At 55.4% G+C, this 17,658-nt stretch overlaps 1 protein-coding gene across 1 annotated transcript in view; it reads right to left on the bottom strand.

The window, feature by feature from the left end:
- LOC127053404 (prominin-1-A-like) overlaps window positions 1–3,582 on the bottom strand; it is a 45,887-nt gene extending 42,305 nt beyond the window's left edge. Inside the window, exon 1 of the mRNA XM_050958019.1 lies at window positions 3,544–3,582. The gene's annotated coding sequence lies outside the window, so the exon portion shown is untranslated. The remainder of the gene's footprint in view (window positions 1–3,543) is intronic.
- Between the last annotated feature and the right edge of the window lie 14,076 nt (window positions 3,583–17,658).

The following is a 17,658-nucleotide window of genomic DNA, read 5'->3' on the forward strand; positions in this document are numbered from 1 at the left end:
CAAATCGAATATGAGCCACCAATGTGATGCAGAGATGAGAAAAGGTACTATAATTTCAGGGTGTATTAACAGGAGTGTTGTATGTAGGACACAGGAGGTCATGGTGCCGCTCTAGCTGGCACTGGGGCGGCCTTAGCTGGACTACTGCGTCCAGTTTTGGGCTCCACACTTTAAAAAAGGGACAAGCCAGAGCAGAGTAAGAAAAATGACAAAGGGTTTAGAAAATCTGCCATACAAGGAAAGGTTTAAAACACTGAGCACGTTTACTCTTGAGAGAAGACAATGGGGGGAGGGGACCTGTGAAGAGGACAGTGATCAGTTGTTCTCCATGTCCACTGACGTTCGGACAAGAAGTAATCAGAATAATCGGCAGCAAGGGAAATTTAGGTTGGATATTAGGAAAAACTTTCTAATGCTAAGGCTAGCTTAGCTCTGGAACAGGGTTCCCAAAGGAGAGGGTGGACACCTGTCGTTGGAGGTTTTTAAGAACAGGTTAGACAAATGCCTGATGCAGGAGCAGGCTATGATGACATCAACCCTACCAACACCATGTCCAGGGATTATTTCGTCTTCATCTGTCATAATGAGAACTGAAATAGAGTTACCTCGTGTTGGGTGCAACACCTTCTGTGTTAGAAAATGATCATTATCATTTTTAGTAACTGGAATGATGTTTTATTGATGGCTACATGAGACCTCTGCCACATGTCTACCAAATTCCTCCATAACTGCAACCTTTCCATCAGCACCTACAGATATTGCTTAAGCAAGAATTCATCCTGTTCTCCATTTGATTCGATGGCCTGAAACAGGCGCCCACCAGGGCCCCACTCTGGGCTCTGTTAGTTAGCACAGAGTCACATGCATTCAAGATCTGTGGTTCTGAGTGACCAATAACTGTGAAACAGGTAATGGCGTCTTTACTTTAGAGTGCTCCCCCAGACACACGCACTCTGCTCCTCCTAAACGGGTTATAACCAGTCATGAGAAGGTCCCACCACGGTGCAGGAATGCCAGTTGTATACTTTTCCCCCTCATAAATAAGAATTTCTAATCCCTCTTACTGGTGACCCAGACTCCTGGCATTGGTAGACACACAACTGAAAAATATCTTCTCTTCAGGCTCTTTGCCACAGCAGCTCAATTTGCTGATAACACCTTGAGTTTGTACCTTGTTTGCCTCCTTAGCACTCTCCCCTGGCACTGGTTCTTTAATGCCCTTCTAGCTGCTCCAGCTGATCTCCAACCAAGCAGGGTAGCCCCTCAGCCTGAGAGATGCCGGCCATCCCATTTGTACAGCCCCCATCTCCTACCGGAATGGGACCCAGTGCTCCACAAAACCAGAACCTTGAGCCTCGCACCAGTCACGCAGCCAACAGTTCATCTGCAGTGTTGTCTCCCGTCTCATTCATTGGACCAATAGGAGCTCTGAAAAGATCACTTGGACTTTCCCTTTTTTCCTCTCCCTACCGAGGTACTTGAGGTCTTCTATATTCTGCGTGGCTCCATGTGATGCTGTGTCATTGGTTCCGATGAGTATCATCATCAGTGGAGTTTTACCAGCCGACTTCATAATCCTGTCTAATCCTGTGGTTACATCTGCTAGCCTCACTCCAGGGAGACAGCACATCTTCCCATTGTCCTTGTGTCCCTCGCTGAATTCTCTGGTCGCTCATCTTAATATGGCATTTCCAATTATGAGGTTTTGCATTCTTAGGATGGGTGAAGAACCTATCTTGGTTGCTGCTTGTTTCATCTGGCAAGGACACCCAGAGGTACACCCCCTGTAGCTTTCTTTTCCATGCCTCCCGAGACAGGTTCTTCTCTAGTTGACTAGCTGGGTCTCTGAAATTGTTTTGATACTACTAGCCAGGTTTCTTGGCTCCTGGCTTTCTTATTGACATAAACTGTAACCGTACTGATCATTGTTGCAACCACTGTTCTATATTTGAGGCAATATTGTACAAAGGTTGTCATGTGAGGTGTCTATAAAGAGGTGATGATTTGCTGGTTATGACTGTGATGTCTGTATGGGTGTGTCATTTTTGTAGTTGAAGTTATGAATATTGACTCTGTACTTGTATCTCAATGTATTTTGATTCTAAGTAGCCTCGGTGAAGCATTTGGGCAGCTTCCTGAGAAGGGGCTATTCTCAGTAAGTGCCCAATCAAGAAACACTTAATGGACAATGGACTTTGGGAGACGCCAGTCCACATCTGAGCTTTCCTGGGAACGTTCAAACTAACATGTAAACAATGACGTCGGCCTGGACTCATGCATGGACATGTGACTGCAAGCTCCATCTTGCTTATGTGATTTTCCACAGTATGAACAAAGAGGTGTCCTTCCATGGGCAGAGAATATAAAAGGCCTTGAAAACTTCTCCATTTTGTCTTCAATCCTGCTTCTGACTTCTGGAGGAACTTTGCTACAAACTGGAGCTCTACACAAAGGACTGATGACCCATCCCAGCAGGGGATGTTCCAGAGACTTGATTTGAATCTGCAGTTTATTCTATCACTGCTACAAGCCTGAACTAAGAACTTTGCCATTCCTGTATGTAATTGATTCCATTTAACCAATTCTAGCTCTCATCTCTATCTTTTTCCTTTTATGAATAAACCTTTAGATTTTAGATTCTAAAGGACTGGGAACAGCGTGATTTGTGGGTAAGATCTGATTTGTATATTGACCTGGGTCTGGGCCTTGGTCCTTTGGGATCAGAAGAACCTTTTTTTCTTTTACTGGGGCATTGGTTTTCATAACCATTCACCCCCATCACAAGTGGCTCTGGTGGTGATACCAGGAAACTGGAGTGTCTAAGGGAATTGCTTGTGTGACTTGCGGTTCGCCAGGGGGGTGAGACCAAAGTCCTCTCTGTTTGGCTGGTTTGGTTTGCCTCAGCTAGTAAAGGAACCCCAGCCTTGGGCCGTAACTGCCCTGCCCTAAGCAATTTATCCTGAATTGATACTCTCAGTAGTGTCCCGCCAAAGTTAGCATCGTTACGCCCCTCTTCGTCACAAATCGCGTGTCGGCTTCGTTGGTTTGTATTCCCTGCAATTCCCTTACTGACAATCCTTCCCCTTGTGATTTCCAAAGCTGGTCAGCCAAGAAAGCTTCATTTTCCCCCATGCGGCACAGTGTTGCTTCCAGTCCGTGTCTTTTCTCCTCCAGTCTGGCCAGCAGCTTGCAGTTCAGAGACTGGAAAGCTGGTCTGTCTTCCAGCCAAAAGGAAAACACTCCCCAGGCAAGTCGCAGCACTTCTTCCTTCATCCTGCGCATCTGACAGTGGGGGAGAACCGGAGCTAGAACAGGTGCCAGGCTGCCTCTCTAAACTCCCACCGAAACCCACCCAAGTTGCCACTCCTCTGCACCTGGCCATTGACTCACTGCTCACCCCCGCCCAGCAAACCGGGGGCCACATCGAGACTTTCAATGCTTGTTTGGCTCCATGCCCTCTGTGAGACACACCCAGACCTGTGTCACCAGGCCCGTTCAGGGGCCCTGCCACACAACCCTGCCACAAACACACACAGCACTCACCATAGGATCCACACCTTCCCCCTCCGGACCTCTGGGCTCCGTCTGCCCTGCTAAGGAGTGTCTGCGTGCTGGGGGCACCAAATCAATGTCATGGCAGGGCATTCCTTGTCTCAGCTACAGCAAACCGGTGTCTGAGCCGTGTCTCCTGGGTTGACCGAGTTCATCCTAGCCAGCCAAACACCAGCTCCTTATTCAAATGCCATATTCCAGCTGGAGGCCAGCCAGCCCAATGCCCCACAACAAAGCTTTGGGAGAACCTGGTCCCAGCTCCTTGAGACTGGCCTGGCAGCCAGAGGGCCATGTCACGTGGGTGACGCGGGACAGCTACAGCCTAGTTCCTTATTTGCTTAGTTAAGTAATAAATAAATCCCTAACCAAGTGTTTCAATTCTGATCACTTTCGAGCCTGGTAAGTTGGTGATGTTACTAATGACTGAAACTGACCTTGATATTTTCCAGATAATTTTGACCTTTGAATGAGCCACTGGGAGTCCTGAATAAGGAGCTGGGCGTATGGACCAACTTCACCCTCCCTGCCCCAGCCCAGCCTCTCCCTGCCCCACACTCTCAGTCTCAGCAGCTGCAAATCTCTCCCTGGCAGTCTGCCCCCAAGTTAGTGTTTAACTTCTCCCTCTTCCTCTTGAGTCCTCGGCTGGCTCTGTCCTTGCACAGTGGGTGACCTTGAGCAAAGCTAGGGTCACAACTTGACAATCTCTGGGTCTCCTGTTTGGGCCCCGTTATTCATAGCTCTGGGGGAGCATTAGGGGTGGAGGGTTAATGGAGACAAGGCCAACGTTTTAACAGAGGGTGATCAGCCTCTGGAATCATTTACCCAAGATCTAGCTGGATTCTCTAAACCGAGTCTGACTGTTTTTCTAACAGCTCGGCTCTAGGTGTCGTTCGGGGACACTTGCAGGCCCGTGCTACACAGGGGTCAGGCCAGCTGATCGCTGCAGGCCTTGGAAGCCAGGATGCCTCGGCACAACGACACTGCTCAGGCCGCCCCAGTTCCCCAGCCCCACAGAGATGAAGGAAGTTGGCTTTGGGTAGAAGCCGATGTCATTTGCAAAGTGAAGATCATCCAATTGGGGTGCAGAACCAGCATCACGTGACCCGAGTGAGGGATTTGAGCAGCGCACTCTGAATGTGTCTCCCCCCCCCTCACTGCAAGGAACCCGAGCTCACACCACTCCCTGGAGCGCAATGAGGCATGCGGCCCTCCAACCCACCCTGGTCTGCACCCCAACTTCCTCCCCCGTGACCTGGGGCTGAGGATACTGACCCCGCTGCTCAGGATCGACCCCCCACCCCCCGGCTCTTTGCAAACATCAGCACCCCATCTCCTGCATGCCCCAAAGAGGGGCCGAGTTAGCAGCCCAAGCTCACAGCTAGGGAAGCTATGGCAGGCTCAGTGTGAGGGAGCCTGCGGTCCTCATTCAATGACAGCAGACAGGCAGTGCTTTCCTTAGGCTGGATGCAGGGGGATGGGCTCCACACAGATTCTCCTGCCTCTGTTCTGCCACCCTGATCTCACGTTCAACCTTTTTTGTCTGTGCCCTTGCCCTGTAATAGTGGAAGGATGCCATAGACTTGTGCAACTGCAAGCAATGTCCCCTCCCGCCAGTGAGTGCATCTCCTCCCAGGACCCCATCCTGCAGCATTACACCATGAGGTCTGGGCAGGAAGTGAAAGCCCCCCATCTCCACTCCCGGCCCTATGAGAGATGGGGCCTTCCTGACCCCTGCAGCAACCCATCAAGCCCTGAAGCATGAGAGCTGACTGGACCAAGCTGAGCATTGGAGCTGGTTGGAGGGCAACAATGCCCTTGTGTAGCAACGTTCGAGGTTTGGCCATTTGTTTGTGTTTCACACAGACGGAACCAGCCCATTAAATGTTCTCCTGGCCTATAACACCATCCAAATAGCCTTTTCCCACATGAAACCCTGAATTTCTCAACCCCTCCCTCCCTGTCATTTCTCGTTCATTTCCTCCTCCCCACCCCGAGACTCAAGAACCCTGGGCCAAACAACCCCTCCCAACACAAAGATCAGCAGAGCCTCTGCAGGTTGGATTTAACAGCCCCGAGAGTTTCAGCGTTGCACCCTTCAGGCTAAAATGTTCCACTCAGCTTTCCTGAGCCACAGGTTTTGACAGCCAGGTGCGTGCCAGCGCCCGCCTGCCGGCCAGCCCAACTCACACGGGACTTTGGCAGCCAGCTTCAACAAGGACAAGTGTAGAGTCCTGCACTTAGGAAGGAAGAATCCCATGCACTGCTACAGTCGGGACCAACTGGCTAGGCAGCAGTTCTGCAGAAAAGGACCTGGGGGTTACAGTGGACGAGAAGCTGAATATGAGTCAGCAGTGTGCCCTTGTTGCCAAGAAGGCTAATGGCATATTGGGCTGCATTAGTAGGAGCATGGCCAGCAGATCGAGGGATGTGATCATTCCCCTCTATTCGGCATTGGTGAGGCCTCATCTGGAGTACTGCGTCCAGTTTTGGGCCCCACACTACAAGAAGGATGTGGAAAAATTGGAAAAAGTCCAGCAGAGGGCAACAAAAATGATTGGGGGGGGCTGGAGCACATGACCTATGAGGAGAGGCTGAGGGAACTGGGCTTGTTTAGTCTGCAGAAGAGAAGAATGAGGGGGGATTTGATAGCTGCTTTCAACTACCTGAAAGGGGGCTCCAAAGAGGATGGATCCAGACTGTTCTCAGTGGTACCTGATGTCAGAACAAGGAGCAATGGTCTCAAGTTGCAGTGGGGGAGGTTTAGGTTGGATATTAGGAAAACTTTTTCACTAGGAGGGTGGTAAAGCACTGGAATGGGTTCCCTAGGGAGGTGGTGGAATCTCCTTCCTTAGAGGTTTTTAAGGTCAGGCTTGACAAAGCCCTGGCTGGGATGATTTAGCTGGAGTTGGCCCTGCTTTGAGCAGGGGGTTGGACTAGATCCCCCCTGAGGTCCCTTCCAACCCTGAGATTCTCTGATTCTATATTCTATGGAACTAGGGGTGCTGGGGAGGCGGCAGTACCCCCTGGCTCAGAGTGGCTTCCATCACATACAGGGTTCAGTGGCTTTCAGCACACCCCCCGCCCCCCACTGCTCCAATGCCACTTGCTGGCAGCAGCCTCAGCCCACAGGATGGGCCCAGCCCGTGGGGAGCAGCATGGGGGCGGGATGCAGCTTCCCACGCAGCTGCAGCAGTTTAATTCCTTCCTGTGGCGTGGGGAGGGCCAGGGGAAGGGAGGATGCAGCCTAACAGCCTCCCCCTGCCCCGCAGCCCCAGCTAGGCTCCACTTGCTGCCAATGACCCTGAAGCAGTTGGATCCAAGCCACCCCCCAATAGATACAGTGGGTCTGATCCTGCTCGGACCCTGGTGTGAACCCCAGAACTCCTGATTTACCCCGGTGAGTGTGAGACCAGCATCAGGCCCTGCTCACTCCCCGATTCACACCGCCCCTCCCCAGGTGCGTGCACACCTGGGTGCCCATGCACACATGCTCACTGCTGCTCCTTGCTAGTGTTTGAGCTGGGGGGGTGCCCTGGTTGTGACTGGATCTCTGTACTGAGCCCCTTTGCTCCCCTGTCCCGAGAAGGAGGCAGGATGGCTCCCAAAGTAAACAAGCCCAGCCAAGCCAGCCCGTCTCCGGCAGGGGCGGCTCTAGACATTTCGTGGCCCCAAGCACGGCAGCACTCCGCGGGGGGGGCTCTGCAGGTCGCGGGTCCAGCAGCTCCGGTGGACCTCCCGCAGGCTTTGCTGAAGCCACGGGACCAGCAGACCCTCCGCAGGCATGCCGCCGAAGGCTGCCTACCTGCCACCCTCCCAGCGACTGGCGGAGCACCCCCCACGGCATGCCACCCCAAGCACGCGTTTGGCATGCTGGGGCCTGGAGCCACCCCTGGTCTCTAGCCGGCTCAGCAGGGCCTGGCACGTGTGGAATTTGCAAGGGCCATTCCTGGTCTAAGCTACTGAGCCTGCCTGTGGGAATAGAGTGCAGGGGGCAGGGGCGGGACTCCAACTGGGTCTTCCCCACCCTTCAATAGAGGGACACAAATTGCTGGGGTCTCTACTGGACAGCGAATGGCACAGGGGAAAGGGGAGTGTATGTAGACTGGGCTCTCTGGGGCAGGGACTGGCTCTCATCAAGGATCTGCACAGCGTGGGTCTCTGACACACACACACCCATCGGGGTCTGTGCAGCACCCAGCGCCTGGGGCCCAGATCTCAGCCAGAGCCCCTAGGCACAACTCTACTGCAGAAACACTGCTCATGCCGAAGGCTCGCCCAAAGTGCCAGCGCCCCCAGGACACGGGGACTTACAGAGCTGTGAAGAGGCAACATGAAAACTGGGGTCTTGTTCATTTTGTGGTTTGCTTCTTGCTGGCTCGTTTTTCCCCTGAGCGAGATGCAGCTGCTGAAGCTGGTGCCCATTTGCCAGAGGTCTCCCTTGGAGGCCCCCCGAGCCGCCTCCTGGCACCTTTCAGCCCTTCGCTGGAGAGGGCAGGGTGTTGGACTCCTAACAACAGAGATTTTCTCCCACCTGTTTGCTCTGGTGCTTGAGTGAAGTTATTGTGAATGAGAAACAAACAGCATTTGCAGCCCCCTAAATAGCCCCTCCTCCCCTCTCGACATGTGGGCTTTCAGCTGAGAGGCCAGGAAGGAGTCAAACCTCCCAGCTCGCCAGAGAGTCATCCAGAAACCCGGGAACTGGAACCTGGGCTTCTAACAAACCTTGCCACCCGCCAGACTGAGTCAGCCCAATGGGCCATCTAGCCCAGTATCCTGCCTCTGACCCTGGCCAGTATCAGAGCTGCAGGGGGGTGCACAGAACAGGGCAGTTATTGAGTGATTCATCCTATCTTCTCCTCCCAGCCTCTGGCAGTGAGAGGTTTAGGGTCACCCTGAGCCTGGGGTTGTTCCCTGACCACCTTGGCCAATAGCTGTTGCAGAATCTATCCTCCAGGAACTTATTTAATTCCTTTAAAAACCCAGTTATACTTTTGGCCTTCACAACATCCCACAGCAATGAGTTCCATGGGTTAATTGCATGTTGTGTGAAGAAGTTCTGCCTCTTGTCAGCACGAAATCTGCCGCCTGTTCATTTCATCAGGTGACCCCTCATTTTTGTATTGCGGGAAAGGGTAAAGAATCCTGCTCTACTGGCTTTTTCCACACTTAGTTGTCTCTTTTCTAAAATGACCAGTCCTAATCTTTATAGTCTCGCCTTGTGCAGAAGTCATTCCATGCCCTCGACCATCTATATTGCCTTTGTCTGACACTTTTCCAGTTCCGCTATAGCCTTTTGAAAACCATTCAGAGGCACCTACCCAGTTTTTTCCTGCGCCAACCAGGCAATAGGTGAAGTGGGATAAGCTAGATCGAGGTCAATGAGCTAAGAGTTTCCAATCCGCTGATAACACACAGAAAGGAGACAGGGTCCCAGGCAGGCGTGGCGGGAGTTCAAAGCCCCAGTGTACCTGGGAGTGAGTCATCCCCTTCGGCTTGTTCCCTGTGGCAGGGGGACATTACCAGCACAGCCCTAGCTGGAGGCAGGAGAAAGGAAACGGGACATCCCGGCTTTGGAGTGCTCCCCGAGGGTTTGGGTCTGGCAGGGCCAATTTGATGGGAAACAAATGGAGCTGGCGGAGTCCAGGCAGGCTCCTTTGTCCGGTGTTTTGCACTGCTGGTTCCCTGAGCAAAGAGACAGCAGCAGCCAGTTTCCAGGTCACAGGAGTCAGGGCACGTTCGGGCTGGTTTGGAGTATCCATATGAAACGATCTGTGACCTCCGGCAAGCGAGTGGCGCGTCCACACTGCGTTGGTGTCCCGGGATTCAGGCTTTTTCACTTCATCACATTGCAGCCAAGCAGCCCAGAGCTGCTTCGAAACAAGCGCTCTAGGCAGGCAGCCCCTGGTGCACAGCTCTGCCACAAGGCTGTATGCACTCTGGGATCTTTTGGTGCTATGTATTGTGGGATGTCTGCTGGAAGGCAATTCTGGGGCTTGGGGTTGAACTAAATAATTCCCATAGGCAGCAGGTTTAAATACAACACACAAAAGGAAGTATTTCTTCACACAGTGCAGTCAGCCTGGGGAACTCCTTGCCAGAGGATGTTGTTGTAATGAAGTGGGACTGTTGTTAATGTTTCCTCTGAATATTGTAGGGGTGCCTCAGTTTCCCCTATGCATTTCTTAAGTCTCTAGGTGTTGGGATAAGGGGGTGTGATTGTTGCAGAGCAAAGGGCCAGTGCACATAAATGACTGACACCCTGTCTCCTGGCAACTAATGGCCAGGGCCCTTCCCCCTTGCAAGGTGATAGCTAAAGAGAACAAAGGAATCAGGTGACCTCCTGACCCGGGAAAGGGACAAAGCCCAGAGGAGGAGGGGCTGGAGAGGGAGTCAGTTTAGGAGCTGGCTGGGGACGAGCAGTGAGTGCAGATGTGGGTGTCTGGCTCACTACCCCCCAGAATGGACCTGGCTGAGGGGTCTGGTTCTCTGGACCTACAAGCTCTGTTTTAGACCCTGTTCCTGTCATCTAATAAACCTCTGTTTTACTGGCTGGCTGAGAGTCACGTCTGACTGCGAAGTGGGGGTGCAGGATGCTGAATGCTACAAGGTCAGACCCAGGAGATGAAGCCATGTGAGCTTCTTGCCCTGGAGACAGTCTGCTCACAGAGACTTCACCAGAGTCCTGACTGGCTTCGTAGGGAGCAGTTCCAGCGCATCGCCCGGGAACTCCATGACAGTTGTGAAGGCCAAGACAATAACAGGGTTCAAAAAGAACTAGATAAATTCCTGGAGGATAGGTCCATTAATGGCTATTAGCCAGGCTGGGCAGGGATGTTGTCCCTAGCCTCTGTTTGCCAGAAGCTGGGAAAGGGAGACGGGGGGGGTGGTCACTTGGTGATGCCTTGTTCTGTTCACTCCCTCTGGGGCACACGGCATTGGCCACTGTCAGTAGACAGGACACTGGGCTAGATGGACCCAGTCTGGCTGTTCTTATGTCCCATGATGCTTGTTTCATCCCATCATCCAGCTGCTTTCTGTGATCCAGCCAGTGCTATTTTCCAAGCGTTCTGTGCCCGCGCTGGGGAAGCATCAGCAGCCGCCAGCATATCTGCAGTCACACAATTATGTCAGGACCACGTTGGTAAAGCCACCAGAGGAGGAAGAGACGCTTCTAGATCTTCTTGGCCAGCTGGCACTGGATTTGCTGCAGATCTGGGCTGCCCAGCAGTGGTGGCAGAACCGCTGACTGTCAGAGGCTGCTCTGCTAGCACTTGGGACAATTCCCCTCGGCGCGGAGAAGCGGGAGGCAATGACTATGTGGAAGGTCGTCATCCCAGCTTGGTGCTAGCCGTGGAAGTGTGCACAGGTTCCCCCTGAGTTTGCACAGCTGGGCTTCCTAACTGGCAGTAGGGTCACTGGTGGCTCCGTGAACCTCTTCTTCGCCCCACACACCTCGCCTCACGACATCAGCAGAACAGGTACTTCTCCCTGGCACTGCAAGGCCTGGAAAGGGGCCTCTCCCTGGGTGGCTCTCCGGGCTGTGATTCAGGGGCTCTGGGCCTGGGACCACCTTGGGGTTCACCGGCTCAGTGAGACCCTGGGCTGCAGGATTGGCCAGGGTGGGTGTTGATAGTGCAGTCCACACAGCAGTGGGATCTCTTGCGAACGCCCGGTCTCTGCAGACACCAAGCGCTCTGTCCCAGAGCTCCTGTTCCTGTTCTCCTCACACTGATAGCCCAGGGCTTGGCTTCTCGAGCCCCCTCTCCTGCCAATGTTCCAATGGGCGACCTGTGCCAAGCGACTGCCAGTCAGCTGTGCCTGGCCGCCTCTCTCCACAGGGCAGGGAGGCCCGAGCCCTCAGCATGGGCCTCAGTGAGCACAAGACATGGCTGGACAATGATCAGGGTCATGACACAGGTGCGTGAACACCCCGCAGGCAGGAATGGCAAAGGTCAGCACCTGGGCGCGGGCCAGTGTCCAAACAGGGCACAGCAGCCAGTCTGGATGGCCTCAGAGAGGGAGCTGGCACGCCGGTGATGGGGCAGCTGGAAGAGCACTTGGCAAATGTGCAAGACGGCCAAAGCGGCGGTGTTAATGCACAATTTGCTTCACAACAAACACATTGGGCCTGGCCACATGGCACTCTAATGCCAAGTAACTCAAGTTAGTCTGCAACAAACTTTGCATGTAGCCACGTCCCAGCCCGGCCTGCCCCAAAACCCCGCTCCCCGCCCCCTGCCCAGCCTGCCCCGAAACCCTGCTCCCGGCTCCCCGCATCCCCGGTCGGCCTGCCCTAAAACCCCGCTCCCGGCTCCCCGCATCCCTGCCCGGCTCCCTGCGTCCCCTGTCAGCCTGCCCCAAAACCCCGCTCCTGGTTTCCCACATCCCCTGCGTCCCTGCCAAGCCTACTCCAAAACACTACATCCCTATGCAGCCTGCCCCGAAAACTCACTCCTGGCTCCCTGCATCCCTGCCCCAAAACCAGCTCTCCAAGTCCCTGCCCGAAAACCCCACTCCTGGTTCCCCATGTCCCTGCCCAGCCGGCCACAAAACCCCATTCCCAGCTCCCCGTGTTCTACTGGGGGTCTGCAAAGGGCATCCCCAAGGGGCTTGTGCCCAGTTCTGTTGCTTTGTGCAGGAGCGAGGGGAATGGACAGTTTGGAGAACGGTTCTGGCCTGTGTTCCCCCCAGGGCTGGGCATGCGGCTCTGCCCTGGCCTTGCGGGTGGCTCTGGCAGGGCTCAGGGACCTGCTCTCTGAGCGCTGGTGGGGCCTTTAACCTCCTGTCTGCCAACTGCTGGTGCTGCACCAGCACCTGTGGGTGTTAAAACTCTCGCACACAGCGTGTGGCTGCTCCCCTCTGCCCTGAGCACCACAGCCACCCTTGTCTGCAAGAACTCCGACTCCTACCCTCCAGCTTCCGACTCCCTCCAGCACCCACCATCCTCCATATGTTCTCCCCTCCGGTCCCTTCTCTGATGCAGCCTGGGCCCCTCCCCAACACCCTCTGCCCTGCCCCTTCCCCAGTGCCATCTGCAGGAGCCCCAAATGCCCCCCAGCCACTTTAAAGAGCCCCCTGATTCTTCTCCCTGCACCCCCAGCATGGCACAGCACCAGGAGCCTTGTGGGGCAGGGACCACGCATCGGTGCCCAGCTAATGCGCCCAATCTGTTGCTGGCCCTGCCCAGCTGGTGGCTGGCCAAGGCCCCGCACCGTCCCGGGAGGGCCTGCTCCTTTGGCAGGGGACTGGCTCATTGAGCAGCCCGGGGCATGGGTTCTGTCCCCCACCTGATCGGCTGCTCCGACTCTGTTGTGATGCTGTGCCAGGGGCTGCACGTGTGCTCTGCCTCGCCATCAGGAAGCCACGCAGCACCCGACTAGCTGGCCTTGCCTGGCTCCGGTCTCTACCTACAGGCTCCTGGGTCCTCTGGACAGTGCTGTGAAGGGTTTCTGGGCCCCGGGAGCAGGAAATGAAGTGGGGAGGGTGATCAGGGGCTGCCCCTTGTGCTGAGAGTGACAGAGGGGCCTCCTCGGGGTTTGCATATTGCAGATCCTCAGCCTCAAACCCACCTCTGAGGGACTACGGCCTGGGAGCGGCCGGCACATGGGGGCTGGGCCAGCAGTCGGGGCCCTGCAGGGAGGGCTGGATTCCTGCCCCTTAGCCAGGCTGCGGGGGCCTGTGCCAGCTCCGCAGCCTGCCCCGTTCTCTCTAGGCCACCCTGGGGGCGGCTGTGTCCTACTTTCGCACCCAGAGCAAGCGGGGAGGGACATGCTCTGCCCTGGCATGCAGGCCTCCCAATCCCACCTGCCTGAGACTAACCCACCTCTCCCACCCCCATCGCAGAGTCATCCCGGGCACCGGGGCCAGGGCCTGCATCTCCCCCAGCTAGCGGGGACACCAGACGCTGCGGGGCCCCGGGCCCCACTCTGCCCTGGGGAGGGCGGAGGCTCCTGGCGGCTGCGCCCTGCCCTCCTGGGCCTGGCTCCCCGGGGATGGGGCAGGATGGGCGTTCCCTTGGCCCGGGGCGGGGGTCTCCCTGGCACAGCGGGGGCCGGCTCGGGGCTGGTCTGTTCCCAGAGGCAGGAGGGAGGATTAGGCCCTGAGCCGAGTGGCAAAGGAGTTCCTGGCCATGTTGCTAAGGAAACGAACCCAGCGACGAAGCCCCGGGGCTGGCCGAAGGCTGCGTTCGCCCCCTGCCCTCATGGACAGCAGGAGCAGCCGCTGGGTGCCTGGGGGCACATGGCACCTCCACCAAGCCGGGCTGGGGGTGTCCACCCGCCTGGACACTGGGGAACCTCTCCCCTCGGCCCCTCTCCCCATCCCTCGATCACGAGGCTCACAGGGGAGCTGGCTCGGCGTGGGGGGGATCTCCTTGGGGCAAGAGATGGCCTAGTTCAGGGGCTGCTGAAAACCCCTGGGGGGGCAATCACTGCAGGCCAGGCACAGCTCCCTGCCCCTCTCACCAGGACAGCTCAATGCCCTCTACCCTGCGCCGGGGCTCGCTGCGAAGGGGGCAGCTTCGGGCATCGCAGGTGCCCTGGTCAGATCCAGTCCGATGCCCTCAAGAACTGGCCGGGGGGCCCCAGTCCCTGGCGGTGGAGATGAGGGGGTTGAAATGAAGGCTGGTACCATCCTGGTGAGGGACGGGTGTGGGAGCTGGAGGGCTCGTCCCCCCAGTCGCCAGCACCCTTCCCCCCCGTGCTCATGGTTATGCAGCGGCTTGTCTCCGCGCCGACCCAGCTCGCGGCTCTCGGGTTGGCCCAGCTCGAGTGGAGGATGGGACTTTGCAGCCTTCAGTCTCCCCCCTTCCTCAGGATCAGCTGCAGTGCCAGTAGGAGCCCAAGGGCCTGGGGGTGTCAGAGCAGACGGACCTGGGGGTGCGTCCGTCCGGCACCAGATGGCATAGCCTTGAGGATGAGTCTTGTCCCTGCTCCTGCTATCCCTCCTGCCCCAGGACAGACCCCAGCTGCTCTCGCCCCACCCCACACCCTGTCCTGTGGGGCCAGGCCCCTCTGGCTGGAGCCATTCTGCCCCAGTCCCCTTTGTTTGCACCTCTCAAGGGTCATTACTGCTTCCCGCCCAAAGTCTGGGCCCCTCCTCCAGCCTGTCTCCCCTTCCTACGGGAGACTGCACCAGGGCTATCACATGCCCATCACCATGGTATCCAGGGGCTCTCTGGACCTTCCTCGCAGCTTAGCACCCCCAGCCCTGCTGTCTCTATTGCACCGCGTGCATGGCCCAGCTCTTCTGGTGGGCTGGGGGCCCCCATACCCGCCATGGCCCAAGCTCCTGCAGCACCAAGCCCGGATGGGAACTGGGGAATGACGACGAGAAAGACAATGGCTGCGGCAGCTCAGGGCAGCGCCACCAAACAGCTGGAGGAAGAAGACAGTTACCCGTTCCGTAACGTATTCTCATGTCCATTCCACGCTAGGTGTGCGCTCGCCACATGCACCGGTGCTGGACGTTTTTCCCTCCGCGCTGTCCATAGGGGACCAGCTCTGGTGCCCTCTGGAGCCCGCTGGCTCCCCACACCCTCAGTTCCTTCTTGCTGGGAACTCCAACAGAGGGGCAGGAGGGCAGGTCGTGGAATGGACATGAGCAGCACATCTCGAAGAGCACCAGTTACAGAACAGGTAACTGTCTTTTCTTCTTCCAGTGCTTGCTCATGTCTATTGTAAGCGACTCCCAAGCAGTGCCACCAGAGGCGGGAAGGCGTTCCCCGTTGCAGTCCTGCAGATGGTCCTGGATTGTGACGTGCGCCAGGAAGGCCACCGAGGACACTTGAGCCCTGGTCCAGCGGCCCTTCGCTATAGGCATCAGGTCCAGATGCAGGTGGAGATCCAAATCGAGATCCTCTGCGAGGACACCGGGAGGCCGTCATCTTTTCCACTGTCAATGAAGAACTGGGTCGGCTGTGGACGGGCTTGGTGCACTCCAGAACACATGGGCGCACTGGACATCCAAGGTGTGCAGCCGCCACGGTGGAGTGCAGCTTCAGACAGAACACAAGGACTCATAGACTTTAGGGTCAGAAGGGACCAACATGATCATCTAGTCTGACCTCCTGCACAAAGCAGGCCACAGAACCCTACCCATCCACTTCTATAACAAACCCCTAACCTATGTCTGAGTTATTGAAGTCTTCAAATTATGGTTTGAAGACCTCAAGCTACAGAGAATCCACCAGCAAGTGACCCATGCCCCATGCTGCAGAGGAAGGCGAAAAACCTCCAGGGCCTCTGCCAATCTGCCCTGGAGGAAAATTCCTTCCCGACCCAAATATGGTGATCAGCTAAACCCTGAGCATGTGGGCAAGACTCACCAGCCAGCACTCAGGAAAGAATTCTCTGCAGTAACTCAGATCCCATCCCATCCAACATCCCATCACAGACAATAATAGATAATCAAAGATCAATTGCCAAAATTAAGCTATCCCATCATACCATCCCTTCCATAAACTTATCAAGCTTAGTCTTAAAGCCAGATATGTCTTTTGCCCCCACTACTCCCCTTGGAAGGCTGTTCCAGAACTTCACTCCTCTAATGGTTAGAAACCTTTGTCTAATTTCAAGTCTAAACTTCCTAGTGTCCAGTTTATACTCATTTGTTTTTGTGTCTACATTGGTACTAAGCTTAAATAATTCCTCTCCCTCCCTAATATTAATCCCTCTGATATATTTATAAAAAGCAAGCATATCCCCCCTCAGCCTTCTTTTGGCTAGGCTAAACAAGCCAAGCTCTTTGAGTCTCCTTTCATAAGGCAGGTTTTCCATTCCTCAGATCATCCTAGTAGCCCATCTCTGAACCTGTTCCAGTTTGAATTCATCCTTCTTAAACATGGGAGACCAGAACTGCACACAGTATTCCAGATGAGGTCTCATCAGTGCCTTATATAACGGTACTAACACCTCCTTATCTTTGCTGGAAATACCTCGCCTGATGCATTCTAAAACTGGAAGATATCCTGGTTGACATGAAAAGGGGACACCACCTTTGACAGGAAGGCTGGATGGGGCTGCAGCTGGACCTTGTCCTTGTAGAATACCATATACGGTGGCTCCGAAGAGAGGACCTTAATCTCGGCTACGCGCCTTGCAGAGATAATAGCTACAAGGAAAGCCACTTCCCATGACGGATGGGAAATGGAACAAGAAGCCATAGGATCAAAGGGTGGGCCCGTGAGCCTAGAGAGGACCAGGTTGGGGTCCCATTGGGGAACTGGGTCCCGGACCGGTGGGAAGAGCTGCTCCAGGTCCTTTAGGAACCAGATAGACATCTCATGCGAGAACACCGATTTACCTGGACACGCGGGTGGAAGGCTGATATGGCTGCCAAGTGCACCTCGATGGCTGAAAGCACGAGGCCTTGGTGCTTTAGCTGGAGCAGGTAATCCAGGATGGGCTGCAGAGACGACTGGTCGGGGAGATGCTACACTTCGATGCCCAGCAGCAGAACTGCTTCCACTTTGCCAGGTAAGTCGCTCTGGTGGGGGACTTCCTGCTTTCCAAGAGAATCTGCTGTACATGGCTAGAGCAGGCCTGTTCCTCCAGGTTCAAGCCGTGAGGTGAAGAGAGGGAAGGTTCGGGTGCAGGTACCAACTGTGGTCCTGCAAAAGCTGGTCCGGGCGGCTGGGCAGTGGCCAGGTCCATGAGCGTGTCAAACCAGTGCTGGTGAGGCCATGCCAGGGTGATCATAATGACTCACGTCTTGTCCCTTTTGATTTTCAATAGGACCCTGCTGATCAGCGGAATCGGCAGGAATGCCCACCCCCAACAGGAGACAGGCATCGGAGAGGATGCTCCTGCCGAGGCCTTGGAGACCGCAGAACTGATGACGCTACCTGTTCTGTCTGGTGGCGAACAGGTCCACTCGGGAGCCCCCTGCTTCTGGAAGAGCATCCGGGCAACCTCCGAGTGGAGCAACCACTCATGGTGAGAGGAAAAGGACCTGCTAAGGTGATCTCCCAGCATGTTGCGGCCACCGGGGAGATGCAAAGATTCCAAGTGGATCACGTGCTGGATGCAAAAGTCCCACAGGCATAGGGCCTCCTGGCAGAGCACCGACGAGCATGCTGCCCCACCTGTTGACATAGAACATCGAGGC

Source organism: Gopherus flavomarginatus, chromosome 6, assembly GCF_025201925.1.
Source record: "Gopherus flavomarginatus isolate rGopFla2 chromosome 6, rGopFla2.mat.asm, whole genome shotgun sequence".
NCBI lineage: Eukaryota > Metazoa > Chordata > Testudines > Testudinidae > Gopherus > Gopherus flavomarginatus.